Source organism: Anabrus simplex, chromosome 2 (assembly GCF_040414725.1).
Source record: "Anabrus simplex isolate iqAnaSimp1 chromosome 2, ASM4041472v1, whole genome shotgun sequence".
Taxonomy (NCBI): Eukaryota; Metazoa; Arthropoda; class Insecta; order Orthoptera; family Tettigoniidae; genus Anabrus; species Anabrus simplex.
The window spans coordinates 1,241,148,246-1,241,168,055 of record NC_090266.1 but is presented as its reverse complement, the minus strand read 5'-3'; the positions used below and the strand labels follow the sequence as shown (position 1 = coordinate 1,241,168,055).

Here is a 19,810-nt window from a genome sequence, read left to right as displayed (position 1 = left end):
AAATGTTCAAAAACTTATTTTTTTGTTGTAAAGAAGCTTTGCAATCGAACAAAACATTTTCCTCGTTCCATTTCACTACTAGTCATGACGCACATGCAACGTCGAACGGCACCGAAGGCGAAAAGTTCATCGGTAGTGCCGCTGACGCAGCGTGGCTCGTATGCACATAAATAATATTGAAATAATTAAAATAACAATCTAAAATGCACAAGGGCACAGAAATGAATCCTTTAAACAAAAAAAGTACTACGGTACCTCGGTAATGGTTGCCCATATCCGAGCGGCCGCGAACGTGATAACAAAGAGATTTTTTTTTTTTTTGCTAGGGGCTTTACGTCGCACCGACACAGATAGGTCTTATGGCGACGATGGGATAGGAAAGGCCTAGGAGTTGGAAGGAAGTGGCCGTGGCCTTAAGGTACAGCCCCAGCATTTGCCTGGTGTGAAAATGGGAAACCACGGAAAACCATCTTCAGGGCTGCCGATAGTGGGGCTCGAACCTACTATCTCCCGGATGCAAGCTCACAGCCGCACGCCTCTGCGCTCACGGCCAACTCGCCCGGTGAGATAAATTTTTGTAATGATAAATATTAGTAAAGAGCAGAATAACATTGAAAATCCAATAAAAGTTCATGAAAATACACCCTTTTTTGCATTATATTACCGTCGAATTGTAATATATATGAAATAGAAAACAAAAGACAAAAACGAAACAAGCGGGACTCGATCCAGTGAACCAGCGACTACGGAGCTTGAACGCTAACCACTTGACAATCGCTGTTTCGTGCTCACGATCGCAACGCAACGGTACATATTCGACGCGAAAACTTCTCTGCGATTTTCGCGAGAACGGTTTTTTTCTTACTAGTTGCTTTACGTCGCACAAACACAGATAGGTCTTATGGCGACGAAGCGACAGGAAAGGGTTAGGAGTGGGAAGGAAGCAGCCGCGGCCTTAAGGTACAGCCCCAGCATTTGCCTAGTGTGAAAATGGGAAACCACGAAAAAAAAAAAAAAAAAAACCATCGTCATGGCTGCCGACAGTAGGGTTCTCCCGAATACTGGCCGCACTTAAGCGACTGCAACTATCGTGCTCGGTTTCTCGAGAACGCCTTAGTAATACAACTTACTATTTTAATCCAATTTTATACGGTATTCTTCTTCATTGGTTACCCCCCCCCTCCCATGGTCGGTTTTCCCCTCGGACTCAGCGGGGGATCCCACCTCTACCGCCTCAAGGGCAGTGTCCTGGTCGGGGGATACATCTGGGGAGGATGACCAGTACCTCGCCCAGGCGGCCTCGCCTGCTATGTTGAACAGGAGCCTTGCAGGGGGATTTCCCTGGAGGAGAAGTGGGAAACCAAGGAAATCCACTTCCAGGATGGCTGAGGTGGGAGTCGAACCCACCTCCACTCAGATGACCTCCCGAGGCTGAGTGGACCCCGTTCCAGCCCGCGTACCACTTTTTCAAATTTCGTGGAATCGAACCCGGGCCTCCGGGGGTAGCAGCTAACCACACTAACCACTACACCACAGCGGCATGTTTTAGAATATTTGTCACAAAAATTGTCCGATGCATGACAGCTCTTTGAAATTACTGATGATAAAAAAATCAGCAAAATGCAAATTTTGCTGCCGCATTTACGCGACGGGTGGTGGCATATCAAATGTGTGGGATCATATCAAGAGGCACCACGAATGATATGAAGTGTTTGAACTACCAGTTCATAGAAATTGAGTGGTTAGTTCACACTTCATAGGAGTGAACGACTCATTCAAGAGTTACCCGTCACTCTTTGTTCGCGGACGGTCAGTATTTAAATCATCCTAGTTGATATGATGACAATGACGGGTAGTATTTTTCGGAAGATTCGGGACATTAGAAGTGGAAAAAATAATATTCACCTTTATAACTTTAAATTGTTAATAATGCAGAGGGAAAATGTTACCTGACGTGCAATAAATTAACAAACTGAATGATTACACGTGTCGTGTCTTCGGGATACCATTTACAGTACTTAATGTAGGTTTAAAAATACAATGACTGTTACCTAATATTATACAAGTACAACCTTGGGGAGTGGAATCGGAGGTAAGGCTTTTTGCGGATGATGTTATTCTCTATAGAGTGATAAGTTACAAGATTGTGAGCAACTGCAACGTGACCTCGAAAATGTTGTGAGATGGATAGCAGGCAATGGTATGTTGATAAACGGGGTTAAAAGTCAGGTTGTGAGTTTCACAAATAGGAAAAGTCCTCTCAGTTTTAATTACTGCGTTGATGGGGTGAAAGTTCCTTTTGGGGATCATTGTAAGTACCTAGGTGTTAATATAATAAAAGACCTTCATTGGCGTAATCATATAAGTATGATTGTAAATAAAGGGCACAGATCTCTGCACATGGTTATGAGGGTGTTTAGGGGTTGTATTATCCGCGCACTTTTTAGTGATAGATTTTTGTCCTCGTTGGAGAAGTAAGAAGGGTTCCGTTAATACTGCCAACTGAATGGAAATGAAATCTGAATTGAATCGATAATATGATGGATCGATATGAATTTTATAAACCTTTATTATTTTAAGCAAACAACTGTGTCACACACACAATATTTAATACTATATAACATTTCCCGTTGCGAAACGTGTTCCTAGCATGAATTCTATAGTTTGGCTTTGCTGTGTAAACAACAACAGTACGAGTACTTAAAGTGTACGCCAGATGACGCACAGCGATGATAAGCGATTCTTAGTTTGTGTTTCAAAGGTTGCCAATACGAATCTCGAAGATAACCAAAGTCGACCGCTTCAGCACTAGGGTGTAAATCTATCACTAAAAAGTGCGCAGATAATAGTAAGGATGTAAAGGAGAGGGCAAGTAAGTATCTGGTAAGACCCCAACTAGAGTATCGTTCCAGTGTATGAGACCCCAACCAGGATTACCTGATTCAAGAACTGGAAAAAATCCAAAGGAAAGCAGCTCGATTTGTTCTGGGTGATTTCCGACAAAAGAGTAGCGTTACAAAAATGCTGCAAAGTTTGGGTTGGGAAGAATTGAGAGAAAGAAGAAGAGCTGTTCGACTAAGTGGTATGTTCCGAGCTGTCAGCGGAGAGATGGCGTGGAATGACATTAGTAGACGAGTAAGTTTGAATGGCGTTCATAAATGTAGGAAAGATCAAAATATGAAGATAAAGTTGGAATTCAAGAGGACTAATTAGGGCAAATATTTGTTTAAAGGAAAGTGAGTTAGGCATTGGAGTAACTTACCAAATGAGATGTTCAATAAATTTCCAATTTCTTTGCAATTATTTAAGAAAAGGCTTGGAAAACAAGATAGGGAATCTGCCACCTGGACGACTGCACTAAATGCAGATTAGTAGTGATTGATTAGTTACGCAGTTATACACCTACATTACAAAGTGTGCACCACAAATAACCGGTGAACGGTTAAAGATGTAGGCAAATTTTTTTCACTTTCAGTAATGATACCAAGGGGCTAATAATCTGACTTACAGTACTGTTTCATGGCGTTAATATTTTCCGAGATCATGGTACTAACTTTGCTTTTTTAAACGGTACCTAACACAATATTTTGTACACACAGCCCTAAATCAGCACCGTGATAATTTTGTAAATGGGACAAGTACTTCGAAACGTGCGTCATTTCCTAGCTGAGAACTGCCCTGTTCGATTCGCGCTCCGTATGAATCATTAGCTGTTGACATACGGAGTTGCTAGATAGGCATTCTTCCTATTGTGCTCAGAAGTACAATATGATCAAATGCATGATTTGACACCTTTAATATCGCCGTAGGTAACAGGTAAATGAAAAACGGATACAGACCTTGAACTACACCAGATAACATAGCCCTGTGAACGTGATCTAAGTACACAACTTAAACGATATTTTGTCACATATAGGCTACTTCCGTGCCAGCGTAACTGATACATCGGTGACAAATTAGCAGGCTGCGATTTATCGACCATCTTAGTTACAGACCTCGAAACTTACTACCTATAACTTACATTTTTGATAAGACTGAACGAGCTATTTCATTAAACACTCCCGTATATACTAACCATATTCCAGAAGATATCATCTGACCCAGAAACGCTCTTTTCAATAGAACTGGATTAAATTGTCTCCAATGTGTTTTAAAAATCCTTCGATATGAACACTAACGTCCAACGCGAATGTCAAGAAATGTCAAAAGGCAAAGCCTGATTGATCTACTAGAGTGAGACCTATCCTGCTAAACTTTTTTTAGTATTGTATGAAAACTGCACGTAGATCATTTTGCAATTGATGTACCGGTAATTAAAACATGTGTAATAAAGCGCAACTGTATCAAAATGAGGGATGGTTTACAGTTTAATGATACTTTATCTGTAGTTAATAGCCCTATACATGATGTAGGAGCAGCTGACAGCCCAAGTCCCAAGATTGCAGAGACAGTTCGAGGCAGTTTTGCTGACTAATTTCAAAAATGTGATTGAGATGCATTAACTTCAAAACAGGAAGGGGCTGTCAACACTTGATATACCCCATTTTTGTTATACGCTCCTCTGAAGAGATTAAAAATTTGCCTTGTGTGTGTAAAAAAATATTAAAATAAAGGAATGATCGTACTTACCACGTTCACCTATTAATAATTCTTCGTATATAAACTCGCTCATTGTGGAATTAAAAAAGAAGTTCAAGGTGGCACGTACCCGTTGGCCTGTGTGAAGTGGCAGACTGTTAAACAGCGTGGCATAGACTGCTGCAAGTGTTGGCCTTGGACCCAGCCAGGGGTAGCTGGGGAAAACCGACATGATGGCGGAAGGGGAAGTTTGTACTCGCTGGCCACAACTGCACTGTACAGTGCTAGAACAAATGTGTTCACCACTGGCGTAATAATATTAGTCTGCATTTTTATTCTTTTCTCAGCGAATTTCAGATTTTGCGGAAATAAGTTGCAAATGCCTCCCCAGAATGTACAGACTGCCTCCAGAACTTCATTTCAATGTACAGTACAAAGACGACGCGTCACAACAAGTTGTTCTTACAATGTTGCGGCGAGTAATTTGTACCGTTGCAGTAACATACTTTTGTTTCTATCCTCAGTAGCGGCTACTGGAAAATAGAAGTGGGGGGGGGGACTGCAAAAAAAAGTTATAGAAAAAAATGTACCGGTGGTCTGGGGAATATAGTGCGGAGTAGACATCAAATTTGAAAGTAGCTACAAAATGATGTTTTGGTGCTCTCCGAGCGGATTTCGACAGAGAAGTGAAGGCTGACAGTTTAGCAACTTAACTGTGATAATAGTTTTGTGACATTTTGATTCAATTCTATACAATAAAACTTTCACGGAAGTAACAATATTACAAATGTGCGCATCTTGTGCCATCAGATAGTGATCACGCTTCTACACGCTGCTGTGCGGGTCTCTACTACTTGCTGTGGCGCTGAAAAAATCCGTTAGCTGCGTTGAATGGCATTTTCTAATTTATTTATTCAGGATCAGCAACAGCATAACGCCGAATTACAGAGATCCGAGCTGTGTACAATATATATTAATCTAAAATGAAAGATATATAGGATTGTACAGCTTTTATTGTGTATATTTGTGTACTTTGTAAATATATATAACACATTTACATAAACGACATAAACAAAGGAAAATACATTTAAATACATGAGGAGAAATAGGAAAATTAAGTTATATAAGAAATATCATGACAGAAGGAAAGAAACCATACGAAGATGTCTAGGTTCTGCCTATTCCTACTAATTTTTTAAATTGGGTTTGATTCCGACTTCAGCCATCCCTGAAGTGGTTTCCTACTTCTCCCCCACGCAAATGCCGGGGAGATAATTTAAGGCCACGGCCGCTTTCTTCCCTCTTCCCCTTCTATCGGTTCCAATCTTCTCATTCCCTCATAAGGTCCCTGTTCAGCATAGCAGGTGAGGCCGCCCACTTGTATACCCCCAACCCAAAGTCTCCGTTCCAGGACACTGCCCTTGAGGTGGGATCCCTCGCTGAGTCCGAGGGGAATAACCCTGGAGGTTAAACGGATTAAGGAACAAGAAAGAAATATTTTTTAATATTTAAAAAAATTAAAAATAATTATGTAAGTCAACAGGGTTTACATACCATTGCTTTTTATCATTCCTTGTCTTGCCCCCCCACTTTTCGCCGCTACTAATATCCTCGGCACTATAGCTTCCTGGCCAGAAGTCAGAGGCGCATCAGGGATGGCGGGCGGGGGGAATAATCTATATTATTACTATTATTATTATTAGTATTATTATTATTATTTACTAGACAATTATTTACAATTTGCTTTTACCTCGCTCCGACACAGATAGGTCTTATGGCGACATTGGGATAGGAGAGGGTTATGACGCGGGAAGGAAGGGGCCGTGGCTTCAATTAAGGTACAGCCCCAGCATTTGCCTGGTGTGAAGATGGGAAACTACGGAAAACCATCTTCAGGGCTTCCGACAGTGGGGTTCGAACCCACTATCTCCCAAATACTGCATACTGGCCGCACTTATTATTTCTTTTCGTTCTTAGTTCGTTTACCCTCCAGGGTCGGTTTCCCCCTCGGACTCAGCGAGGGGTCCCACCTCTACCGCCTCAAGGGCAGTGTACTGGAGCGTGAGACTTTGGGTCGGGGGATACAACTGGGGAGGATGACAAGTACCTCGCCCAGGCGAGCCTCACCTGCTATGCTGAACAGGAGCCCTGCGGGGGGGGGGGATTGGAAGGGATAGACAAGGAAGAGGGAAGGAAGCGGCCGTGGCTTCACGTTAGGTACCATCCCGGCATTTGCCTGGAGGAGAACCACTTCGAGGATGGCTGATTCCCACCTCTACTCAGTTGACCTCCCGAGGCTGAGTGGACCCCGTTCCAACCCTCGTACCACTGGCCCAGGGGGGCCGGCCCCGCCCAAAAATGTTTCCTGAAACTAGAGCGAGGATCAGCCGTTGTTTTACGTACGGTACGAACAAATTAAAATCTTACGCCGAAATGTTAAATTAACGTAGCGACAAATAACTACTAGCAAGGCTCAGTGGGCCCGTACATAATTATCAATATTTGTACTGCTTGAATGAAAGGAAAACACTTAGGATTGTGATGCGCGGGGATATTCCCCTGTAGAGGCTTCAGTATTGGTAACGTAACGGTGAGTTTACAAATGTCAAGACATGAGTAAAGGGGCAATTAGCAAGGTATTACTCAGTAGGGAGCCAGAACGTGATCACCGAGAAACCGGGGGCCACGGCATTAAACAGCTGCAAGCTTACAACATCGTGTCAGCTTTTGCACAACGGTTCCCCGAAACAACAATGTCCTAGGGATCCTCGGGTTGTGCCGTGGTTGAGAGATGTGCTGTGTTTAAGTTGCAGCGTTGGGAAGACTGTGAAAGGATTGTGATCTGCACTTAGTTCCTAATTTTTTGAAGAGGGGCCGTTTTGTCGCTGAGAAGCCAGAACTATGCGCATCCTTGGTAGGTTACGAATTTTTAAAAACAATTCTAACAGTAGCAAGACAATCGCGGATTCGTGCCTAAGTTCGATAGGCAGGCCTATATATTTTGTCAAGTGCCCGGGAACGGATTGGAACCTCAAATGGCGCTATCAAAAGTGCGGGTAACTATTTTGTAATTGGCGGGCGTGATAACTCAGTTCAAATGGTTTTATCTTCTCATCAGGACGGCCCAGGCTTGAATCGCAGTCGATGCATGACACGTTTTAAAAATGGGAAGTCACGTTCTATTGATACGGATCCTACTTAAAACACTAGATCCCGTCCCATACCTTTCTTTATACTTTTGAGCCATAATCCCATCATTTACGGTGGTGTATCTTGAGTATCCAACCATTCTTCTGGCTTACCTTGCACCATAAATGGTGAGTGGGTGCAGTGGCGTACCCACAACATAATTTCAGTTGGTGGGGTGTAAGTCCAGGCCAGTAGCGTTGATACATCTTTTCCTTGGAAGGGGTTGTGAAAATATTTTTTAAAATTTTTATTTAGAATTTGCTTTACGTCGCACCGTAGGTCTTATGGCGACGATGGGAAGGGAAAGGGCTAAGAGTGGGAAGGAAACGGCCGTGGCCTTAACTTACAGCCCCAGCGTTCGCCTGGTGTGAAAATGGGAAATCATGGTAAACCATCTTTAGGGCTGCCGACAGTGGGGTTTGAACCCACTACTCCCGGATGCAAGCACACAGCTGTGCATCCCTAACCGCACGGCCAACTCGCCTGGTGGATATGAAAAGAAAGCTTGTCCTACTGATTGCGGTAAAAATGAAATGGCATATGGTTTTTAGTGCCGGGAGTGTCCGAAAACATGTTCGGCTCACCGGGTGCAGGTCTTTTGATTTGACTCCCGTAGGCAACCTGCGCGTCATGATGAGGATGAAATGATGAAGACAACACACACACACACCCAGCCCCTGTGTCAGCGAAATTAACCACTGGTGGTTAAAATTCCCGACCCTGCCGGGAATCGAACCAAGGACCCCTGTGACCAAAGGCCAGCACGCTAACCATTTAGCCATGGAGCCGGACACCGAGTGCGGTGACGGATCTTCAGTAGATACTGATATAACACTATCCTCCACCACGATAACACGCAGTTACCTATACACGGCAGATGCCGCCCACCCTCATCGGAGGTTCTGCCTTACAAGGGCTGCACTCGGCTAGAAATAGCCACACGAAATTAGTAGATAGGCCTACTGATGGTTTTGATTGTAACCATGTACAATCACAGCTTCTGTACTCTTAACATAAACCTGCTGCATTATTGAAACTGTTCGTAAAATTGATAATGTCGTTCTTCGTTTGTGAGGAAGTAGAATCTTCATTTAATTTGACTTCTTATAAAAAGGCCAGAGTAAAGTGTAGCTTCCACTGAAGTTCTAGTCTCATCCATGGCTGTGACAATATGGAAGCTGCTGGGGTATGGGTGGTGCTGATTAATGACATTCAGAGCACAACCAGTGTGTCTGAGTGTCATGAAAGGTGTTGCTCATGGGGTTAGTTGTGCTACAATAGCACTGTCTGGCCCAGTGAGGAAAGCAATGGCAAACTACCTCACTCCTCATCTTGCCTAGTACGCCTCATTTTGGTACCGCCATTGGTTTTTGTGGTTTCCCTGTTACTGCATAGCCTTTGGTGATTCTATTTGAGGATCCAACCAGCCTCTGGGCTGATGACCTTGCAGACAGACAGATAAAAAGGAGCCACTTTGGTACTACGCCCTGTGAAGGTCGTAGATATTTCGATTATGGGAGACTCAAGGCCAACTCTAATGCAGCCAAAAACAAGGCTGTATCTTCTCCATCCCATGCCTTTCTTAACTCCGTCAGTGCCGGGAATCGAATGCAGGATGCCTTAAGTCAAATTCTAAAATAAGAAGACCTAAAAATAACCAGCCGGCCCCGCGGTGTAGGGGAAGCGTGCCTGCCTCTTACCGGAGGACCCGGGTTCGATTCCCGGCCAGGTCAGGGATTTTTACCTGGATCTGAGGGCTGGTTCGAGGTTCACTCAGCCCACGTGTTTATAATTGAGGAGCTATCTGATGGTGAGATGGCGGCCTCGGTCTAGAAAGCCTAGAATAACGGTGGAGAGGATTCGTCGTGCTGACCACACGACAGCAGGCCTCCAGGCTGAACAGCGGTTGCTTGGTAGGCGATGGCCTTTCGGGGCTGTTACACCATGGAGTTTGGTTTGGAAAAGTGAACAGAGAAGGAAGCGACACCCAGCTAGTTCTGTCCGGCCTCGTGCATTTAGGACAGTTGGAAAACGTACGCCTTAATAAATGCTCCTCATAAAATCATTGTAAAAATACTAACTGCATCTATTTACAACAATAATCACAAACGCTTCCTTTTCATGTGGCTCAGTTGGTTGAGTCGCTGTCATTCTGAGTCCAAGTTTGCAGGTTCAAATCCCGGCTTGGGTCGGTGGCCCTTAAAACGGTGTTGAAATTGCAACAGCTCCATGTCGTTGGTTTCTGGCACGTTCATAAAAATTATAGATACGAATATTAGCGTCACAAAACTGTAACTTTATACTACGGTGCTTTTGCTTTACGTCGCACCGACGCAGATAAGTCTTATGGCTGTGGGATAGGCCTAGGAGTGGGAAGGAAGCGGCCGTGGCCTTAATAATTAAGATACAGCCCCAGAATTTGCTTGGTGTGAAAATGAAAAACCACGGGAAACCATTTTCAGGGCTGCCGTCAGTGGGGTTCGAATTCACTATCTCCCGGATGCAAGCTCACAACTGTGTGGCCCTAACCACGAAGGAAACTAATAGGACAAGGTAAACTCTACCTAGCATATGTTGTGACGTGTATTTTTCTTTACCAACTAACAAAATACGTATCTAGGAATATGCATACGCTCCATTCTATATTTATGTATTTATTTCTTTGTTTGTTTATTTATTTATTAGTGCCTTTTGTACAGTGGCGAAGTTAGGGCTCCAGACCCCCTCGTACACTTAACCACATACTAATCAGAAAAATAAAATCCTGAGATACTTAAAATAGTTACAACTACATAAATTAATAGAATTGAAAGTAAATTTAAATAAATCACCAACTAAATTAATATTAAAACTAATTAATACTAAAAACTCTTAAAATGACTAATCCTCAGGCACGCATACATTCATACTTCAACCATTCAGTCAGCTGTCCTCAGCAGGCAGTTTCGGCAGGTGACCTTAAATCGTGATTAAAAAGAAGTTACTTTCTCTGATAGTCAAGAATAGGGAGAATGAGTGTCTCTATTAGTTAGGCCTGTAGCTCAAATGGAAATACATCTCTACCGTTTAAGAAGGTGAAGAACTCCAAAAATATTGTTACGTATTTCTTTCGTGTGATCAGACCAATTAACTGTTCCATTCATCATTACGCCGAGATTTGTAACAGTTTTATTGTAGGGAATAATGTTACCATTCAGTAGGATAGACGGGATTGCGACATTGTTTGAGCAGCACAGTAATTTTCGTGATCCTATTAAGATTGCCTGACATTTTGTGCAGTTTAGTATAAAAGAGTTTCGTTGTGCATATACACTGAGTCGTCGGAGGTGATTGCTAATATCTTGTCTTGCAGTGTCGATATACAGTCACTCCCATAAATATTCGGCCACTGATAAAATCCGCGAAAAAGTGATGACAATAACGCAACCATGAGCGGGAAGTGAAACCAAATGTGACTAAGTAATGGAACTACATGTGGTTGCTTATGCCGAAGAGGAATCAGGGAGCATTGATTTACATTATGCTGTAAAAGAAAGGATATTGCTCACATGGGTGAAATGACACGCCTCAAAAATATTCGGTCACCCGGAAAGGGCCAGGATTGCCGTTGTGTTCATTGACAGAGACAGGGCAGATAGCGTTACAAAACTTTCAGTTCAGAAATGAGGTGCCGCAAGACCCATCGTGCCGAAGTCATTCGCTGTAGTGTTGCGGACAGGTATTAAATAGGTGCAAAAGACAACACAATATCACGTTTGAAGAACGCCACCTCGTGATATTCCATCATGCTCGAGGTAAATCGCATAGAAAGATATCGCAGATGCTTAAAATAGCAGAATAATAGTTGGATATAATCAGACGATTCAAAAATGAAAACAGAATTGATTCGGTTCCTCACACAGGCAGACCAAGTAGGCTGACAGAACGACAGGAGCGGATTGTGCTTCGGAATGGGAAACGAAATCCAAAAATTAGTGCTCAGAAAGTGGTAGCAGCTGTCTTAGAGGAGTGTAGAAAGAAAGTGAGTACTGCAACCGTGCGAAGAGCACTGCGATGGAATGAGTTACTTGGGAGAAGAGCTAGGAGGAAACCATTCATTAGCGCGGTATATGAAAAGAAGCGGTTAGAGTTAGCAAAACCTACGTAACCAAACACAGTGCTTGGTGGGAGGATGTGTTATTTGTTGATGAGTCAAAGTTCAACGTGTTTGGGTCCGATGGAAAGCAATTGGTGTGGCGAAAACGTCACGAGGTACTGAAAACGAGCAATTTACAAGCAACGGTAAAATATGGTGAAGGAAGTGCAATGGTGTGGGGATGTGTTGCATCGAACAGGGTTGGTGCACTGAGTTTCACTGAACATATTTTGACAAAAGAGTGCTATTTGGCTGTCCTCAAAAACAATTTGCGACAATCTGCGGAACAACTTGGTACACAGCGTACTTTCAAATTCTACCAAGATAACGATCCCAAGCACAAGTCGTAACTTGTCAGGGAATGGCTGCTGTACAACTGCCCGAAGGTTTTGGAGACTCCACCACAATCACCCGACCTGAACCCCATCGAGAATGTGTGCAGTCAAATGAAGGCAGCTCTGTAATTCCGGCCGACAAGTTCCCTCACAGACTTGAGGAGGAGACTGCTACAAGAATGGGCGGCATTAAGCCCTGATTATAACAAGAAAGTTATCGCCAGTATGCCGAATCGACTGGAAGAGGTCATAAAACATGAAGGTGGACCTACAAAGTACTGAATGTGTAACAGGGTTGTGAATTATGCGAGTTTATGTTGCTTTTTTGTACAGTGGCCGAATATTTTTGAGGCGGCATTGGAATTATTGCTTATATTTAAATGTACGACAGATGGCGTACTAATGACTGCCAGAAGAGTGACTTACATCACAATGTGTCTATAAAATTGTATTATATTTTCCTACATGTTTCGTTGTATAATACATTGTCATTACAGTGTAAGAATAATTATCCATTAAAAGTGTATCAAAAATCAGAGTGACCGAATATTTATGGGAGTAACTGTATTTGAAGATAGTCAGCATAGGGGTCGTGTGTTATTTCGTGTCAGAGATGGCGTGTCATAGATATAAATACAAAAAAAAAATAGTGTTACCCCACAGGGTAGTATTCCAGGGCCCCTAAGTTTCATTTTCCATTTAGAGGCTGCGTCGTTTACTGTTACACGCTGTTGACGGTTACTCAAATAAGAACTAAAAACCTTAAGCGCGGCCAGGTCGAAATTTAGCAGTTCCATTTTCTTTATCATAGTCGAAATAACTATAGTGTCAAAGACGCTACAGAAGTTAAGAAGGATAAGTATAGTGAGCAGTTGTACATAGCGTTTCTAATATCTAGGGGCTGCCTGGCCGAGAAGGACGTGGGTTCGAATCCCCGTCAGGAAGTCGTAAAATTTAAGAAATGAGACTTCCACTTCCGGAGGTGCATATGGCCCTGAGGTTCACTCAGCCTACACCAAAAATGAGTAACAGGTTAATTCCTGTGGGCAAAGGCGGCCGAGCGTAGAGCTAACCACTCTACCCCATCAAGTGCCGAGGTTACGGACAGTGAAAGCCTTTACCTTCCACCCCTCCAAGGGTCTTCATGGTCTGTACGGAGATGACTTTGCTTTGTTTCTAAATCTTCAGTAACCTTCAAAAGTGCTGTCGCGGTACAGTGACCCTTCTTAAATCCAGATTGCAAAGGGTCCAAAAGAGCATTTTTATATAGGTATTCCAGAACTTGCTCGTATTGTGGGTCTAAACTCTTAGGTACCGGTATAATATTGGCTGTTTTCCAGACAGGAGGGAAAGTTCCGTTTAGTAAACAGTAGTTCAGTATGTGCGTCAGTATAGGCAGGACAGCACCCATAATGTTATGTATAAAAGTAGTCTTTGATTCAATCGAGTACAAAGCCTTTTTAACCTGATTTTCTCTGACACTGTGAAATGTGAATGGCGGATTGGCTGGAGGGGAGGGCGGAGAGTCGGTGCAGTTAACTGGGGTAGGTAGTGTAATCGTTCAGTTCGTCAAGTGGAATGTCAGTTGTCTGTCTCTGTTGATGTTTTCCTGTTCCCAGAGCTCTAAGTTGGTCCTATGCGCGATTAAAATGTAAGTTGTTAGCTAAATTCCGGAGATATATACATTTTTTTAAATGTCTGATTAACTGCTTTGTGCGATTTTTTAAGATGCGGTAAGATTCGAAGTCTGTGTCATCTAGGGTTTGTTTATAATGTTGAAATAACGAGTCATGGTGGGCCATCATTCTCTTGGCTTAATCATCTAGCCATGGACAAGAAGGGCGAGAAACCTGTATTCGACGCGCGCGCGTGTGCGTTTTTTTTCTTTGCCGTATTATTTGTATAAAATGTCACTTCTTTATTGCTTATCACATGATCATTATTATAATAACATTACCGCATTTATTCTAAGCCAGAATATTGCATGTTTATTCAAACTGTTTATTCTTGCATTCATTTCACTTATACTCGGAATATATGAAATGCTGCTGTTATGTTGGATGGGTGTAACAGAGGTACCCTGGGGGGGGGGGGGGTCGTCCAAGGAGTCCAGACACCCAGGAGTTTTAACGAATGTACTTTTATTAAGCATATATATAAAAATGTACCGGTATATTAATATTAGCTTCCGGAGTTCAACTCATTGACTGAATGATCAGTGTTGAGGCCTTCGGTTCAGAGGGTCCCGGGTTCGATTCCCGGCCGGGTCGGGGATTTTAATCGCGTTTGATTAATTCTTCTGGCTCGGGGACTGGGTGTTTGTCCCAAAACTTTCCACTTCATATTCAGTCAACATACTACTCTACCAACCACCAAAAAAAGACAACCGTGACATCTCTCCATATAGGGTTGGCGTCGGGAAGGACATCCGGCCGTAAAACAGGGCCAAATCCAAATGTGCGACACAGTTCGTACCCACGACAACACAGGTGTGGGAAAATCGGGGAAGAAGAAGAAGAAGAAGAAGAAGAAGAAGATTACAATTAGCTTCCGTAATACGCACGAATCCTCCACTCTTACTGGATCCAAGGACACATTTCCTTTTTAGGTATTCTACACCACCTAAATTCTGAAAGTTTGGACATCTATCAAAAAAAATCCGGATGAATGCCCGCCCCCCCCCCCCCAAACTGAAATCCTGGCTACGCTACTGCCTCGTACCACTCTTCAAATTTCGTAGCAGAGCCAGGAATCGAACCCGGGCCTCCGGGGGTGGCAGCTAATCACATTAACCGCTACACCAAGAGGCGGACTAATTGCAAATCAATGAATAAATTGATGCTTTCATAACTTAATGCTTATGCACGTAAAATCGGTATAAACTGTATGCCTCAACAATAGAGTAACTTCGTAGACCCTTACCATTCTAATGCGAGCGGCCGTCCACTGTGCTATTCATGAAAAATAAAAAGGGGCCTAAGGATATTTTACCTGCATATGTCGACGTCGTCTTAGGTGGAGATGTCTCCCCCTCATTTGGAATGGTTTCATTCGACGAAGGACGAACATTACGAAGTGCCTTATCATCGTCGATGTATTTTTACTATCGTTTTTTAATATTTAATCACATTGTGTGCATTTTACTCGTTTGTCTGGAAGCTCTTCAAAGTAGTCCAAGCCAATGACCTTTTTCTACCGGTCATTGTCTGCTCTGTCTCAAGTAATAAACAGTTCGTATATTATAATATATTATTAATAATTATTAATGAGAAAATAACTCGTGGCATACGAAAATCATGTTAACTATCGGTACTTGAAAGTAATGATTAACATTAAGCCTGCAAAACACGACAAAGTTATAAAACTAAGCATTTCTGAAGACAAAATGTAAAATGCAAAGTTAAATGTTAACGAAATAAATACCTTACTATAAAACTGCTTTTACCCATCTGTTGTTCGTACTACCAGACAGACTATTAAGCAAATGCTCTTTCCTTTCACAGAGAACGTTGTGTTCACCACCCCACACACACAAACAAATATACCGAGTGTAGTAGTGTAATACGACGACTGGTCCGTCAGCGCTCCACATAGTTTGTGTCAAGGTACGTAGAATACAAGGTAGGGATCACGAGAGAGGTGCGCAGTGGCAAAGCAGAGCTGTGACGTCACGCAGGACCCTCGCGTTGAATCTGCTCTGAGTGAGGTAGAGGTAGTTTGAGTAAGAATCGCTGTGCACGCAGAAGCTAGGTGCTAATAGTACACGATAGTAACATATCTATGGTGTATAAGAAACCGTGTGTGTTTATTTTATGAGATAAAACGTAAAAAGCAGTAATAGTGTACACTTTTCAGTATGCTTTGTCATGTCATTGCAGGCTGCACAAATCATAGCAGGCACGCGAAGGAACGAAACATACACTTTCATGTATTCCCTAAAACCACTGACGTAAATAAATGGTGACAGAAGTAATCAAGACATTATCAAAAGTTATCTTTCTCAGCTTCGAGGGTTCGGAAGGCTTTATGACGATCCTCTTCCGACAGCTGTGACGCGAAAGGTGAAATCGTTGCTTTTATCCTCAATGCTTCCCAGGCGATAAGAAATTCCAACTGTTCTCCGGAAGATTATGAAATATTACGCCCAAATATGTACTGATGAACTCGATCAAAACTCGGATATCGTGTGCCAGTCTAAGGCCAGCGTTGAGCCCACAACATCCTATTTTATATCGGAGGATGAGCAAGGGTTCGTTAAAGCCCTTGAAGATCTAGTAAAACAGCTCGAGGGGAGTCGTGAAACCAAGGAGCTGCTTGAAGACTTCACTGGCTATATAGCTTTTAGGATAAAGAAGAAGAACCTCGATATAGAAAGTAATTGCGGAGAGAAAACAGGTCAAACTACAAGGGGTGGAAATTAAATTTCAAAAAGTGTCTTTTTTTTTTTTTTTTTTTTTTGCAAGTTGCTTTACGTCGCACCGACACAGATAGGTCTTACGGCGACGATGGGACAGGAAAGGGCTAGGAGTGGGAAGGAAGCGCCCGTGGCCTTAATTAAGTTACAGCCCCAGCATTTGCTTGGTGTGAAAATGGGAAACCACGGAAAACCATCTTCAGGGCTGCCGACAGTGGGGTTCGAAGCCAATCTCCCGAATACCGGATACTGGCCGCACTTAAGCGACTACAGCTATCGAGCTCGGTAGTTTCAATTTTACCACGGGAAGGAACTGAAAGAGGGTTCTGACATCATCACAAACCTTACGGATATCCTGAAAAAGAAATTCTCCGAAATTTATGAGCTTGCAAGTTGCTTCGTGAGAAGCCGTTCTTTTATTCGAATGGACGCTTTAAAAAAAGTAAGACATTGAAGAGACCGGGTTTCTGTTAATACAACACCGATAAAGAAAGAAGAAAAGCAAAGAAATTCCACTGATGCTATGGATAAGTGTGTTTGATATTCTTTTTTTTTTAATATCAGCATTATTCTTTGTGTATAACATACCCGTTATTTTTTTTTATGAAAGGCAATTTATTATGTTGTATATGAAAGCAGTGCTAAGAATGTTAATATACAGACTCATTAATATGGCCTATGTAATATTAACGTGGAATTTGTCATTTCTTGGCACTTGCAGGAAATCATTTACTGTACTGTTTGTATTGTGGACAGTTTCCTAACATTTGCTGTTTGTGTTGTTGACAGTGTATATAGTTTCCCAATACTGCTTGTAACAACGGACGTATTTCTTTGTCATCAAGCTTTATATTCGAGTCTGTTATTGTTGTCATAGGTGTTGAGAACATGAACATATGGAATGGCCATTCCACTGCTATCACAGTCTTAGCATTCTTACATCCTTTTATACAGATCGAAATACTTCAGAAACGCTGCTGGATTCACACTGTATTTCCTATTATTACTCTACTGTAATAGTGAAGTGGAATGCATTGTCTTATGTTATGTTAAAATATCAATGAAGTTATCTCTAACTTGTGGCTAAAACAGAATAGCTTACAGCTGTGTATTAGTCTACCTCATATAGAGGACAAGGCGCTGAGGGTTCACGTGACATCATCGACGGCCAAGCGTGGTGGGGAGACCTGCGCGTGAACCCTACCTCTTACTCTAACTAAACTACCTTGGTTTGTGTGTGGGGTCGCCAGGCAGTTCGAACAGGTTCGGTACCGTATCGAGCCTACGTAACGCATTGGCCCGGCTGGAGCCTGCTCGAACTTGAGTATCATTCGCCCATCGCTATTGAGCATAGCCACAGCATTAGCTCAAGGAGCTAACAGTCTCCTCACTTTCCTCTTGCCTACCCAGCCACCCGTAGTGAACTCTGACCCACGTTAGAAAGTTTGTAAGACTCTTTTGTTGATGTCTTCGATCTTCTACATTCACTCTGATCAGTGTTAATAGAGGCTGATTGTGGCCTTCGGAGAGGCCTAGTGCAGGAGATGACACCCTGTAGGAGACCTGCGCATCTGAGGATTGCGCCCTACTTAATGCTGAAGACTGTACAAACACCCAGCCCCCGAACGCAATCCCCAACCCTGCCGGGAATGGAACCCGAAACTCCTTCAATCAAAGGCTAGCATGCTAAACATGTAGCCATGGAGCCGGACAAAACTTTGTGTGCTCGTCCCGATGCGCTGCAGCTTTTTCACACACCCCCAATGGAGGGGAGCTGCTTGTGCCATTTCAACCTCGCAATTCATAAATCTCTGGCAGTACCGGGAATCAAACCCGGGGCCTCCGATGACGGCAGCTAACAGGTACGCTACGAAGGCGGACGATGCATAGTTGAACTTACTTTTATAATCATCACCATCAGCAAATAAAAACACTAGTTTCAGTTATGAAACAGATTTGAGCACTACCATCTAAAAATCAACGGGTTGAGATAACCATGACGTAGTAGACAGCACACGCAAGCGTGCAGCGCGAGGGAAATCATATTGCAATTTGTTTAAAAAAGGGAGGAAACCTTTCCTTCACTATAATTGTTATGTTAATATCTTTTATATCTGACATTTTCGAAAAACTCATAGTGGCTTGATAACATATTTGTGTCACATTCCATAGTTTGTTCATATAAACATGAAACCATTCAAATATATAGGCCTACGTATTTCACTCATAAGACAATACCCTTTATATTTTCAGTTTTCTGTATGTATACGATGCTAATAGAAAGTCCAAACAAACCATTCGTCTGGAGTGTAAAATCTATTTTTAAAATGAGAGGAACACATCTTAACAAACTTTTCCATTATTTCAGAGTAAATTTGTTAACTATGTTCATAGAGAAACATTTAAAGGCCGCACCGTTTTATACATTAAATTCAATTGTTTTATTTTCCAAGTTGTTGATTTCATAAGAGATAATGGGTTGAATTTTTAAAAACCTGTATAAGTTATGTTGTATATATTTTTCAACTTCATTTGAGTGGGGGAGGGGAGGTTGAACCCTTTTAATACCCAATGGATACAGCCTTGTCTGTTGAAAAGCAGATATACCCATTGACTATCTGTCTGTCCGTTCCTTATACAAATCCATATCGTTATACCAATCTGAACCAAATTTTGTATACTTATTTTTAGGACCCCTGGTAACCCCATCTACAAGAAATGTTAACATCCCTCTCCATTCCCTAGATTTAGGCCCTTTGGCTTATTAACATAGGCTAATATAGGCTAAATATAGAATTCATCACACAAGGACGAGACAAAGCTCATTTTAATCCTCACAATGCAAAGAACAACATTCGATAAGGCCATATGGGCCCCAAAAACCATGTTTTAAGGGCCTAAAACCAACCGTTATAGAGATATTGGCACCACACGACCCCACAGTAGGAATCGGATGAAGAAATTGCCAGCCGTAATCATGGCAACGTCAGCTGGGTGGAGTTAGAGACACTGGTATAAAAAAATATTCGAAAATAGTGTGGAATCCATAGGTTCTGGGATCAATGAGATGAACAGTGACACTCTGCATGTCGTTCAACTCCGAGTTCAACCCCCATCAGCATGGGGGTGAGAGGGGTGAAGAAAGTCCAAAATGGCCTA

General features: G+C 42.5%; 1 long non-coding RNA gene across 1 annotated transcript in view; it reads right to left on the bottom strand.

Moving 5' to 3' along the window:
- LOC137498431 (uncharacterized) overlaps positions 1 to 4,734 on the bottom strand; it is a 266,743-nt gene extending 262,009 nt beyond the window's left edge. Inside the window, exon 1 of the long non-coding RNA XR_011017806.1 lies at positions 4,630 to 4,734. This is a non-coding gene — a long non-coding RNA (uncharacterized lncRNA). The remainder of the gene's footprint in view (positions 1 to 4,629) is intronic.
- Between the last annotated feature and the right edge of the window lie 15,076 nt (positions 4,735 to 19,810).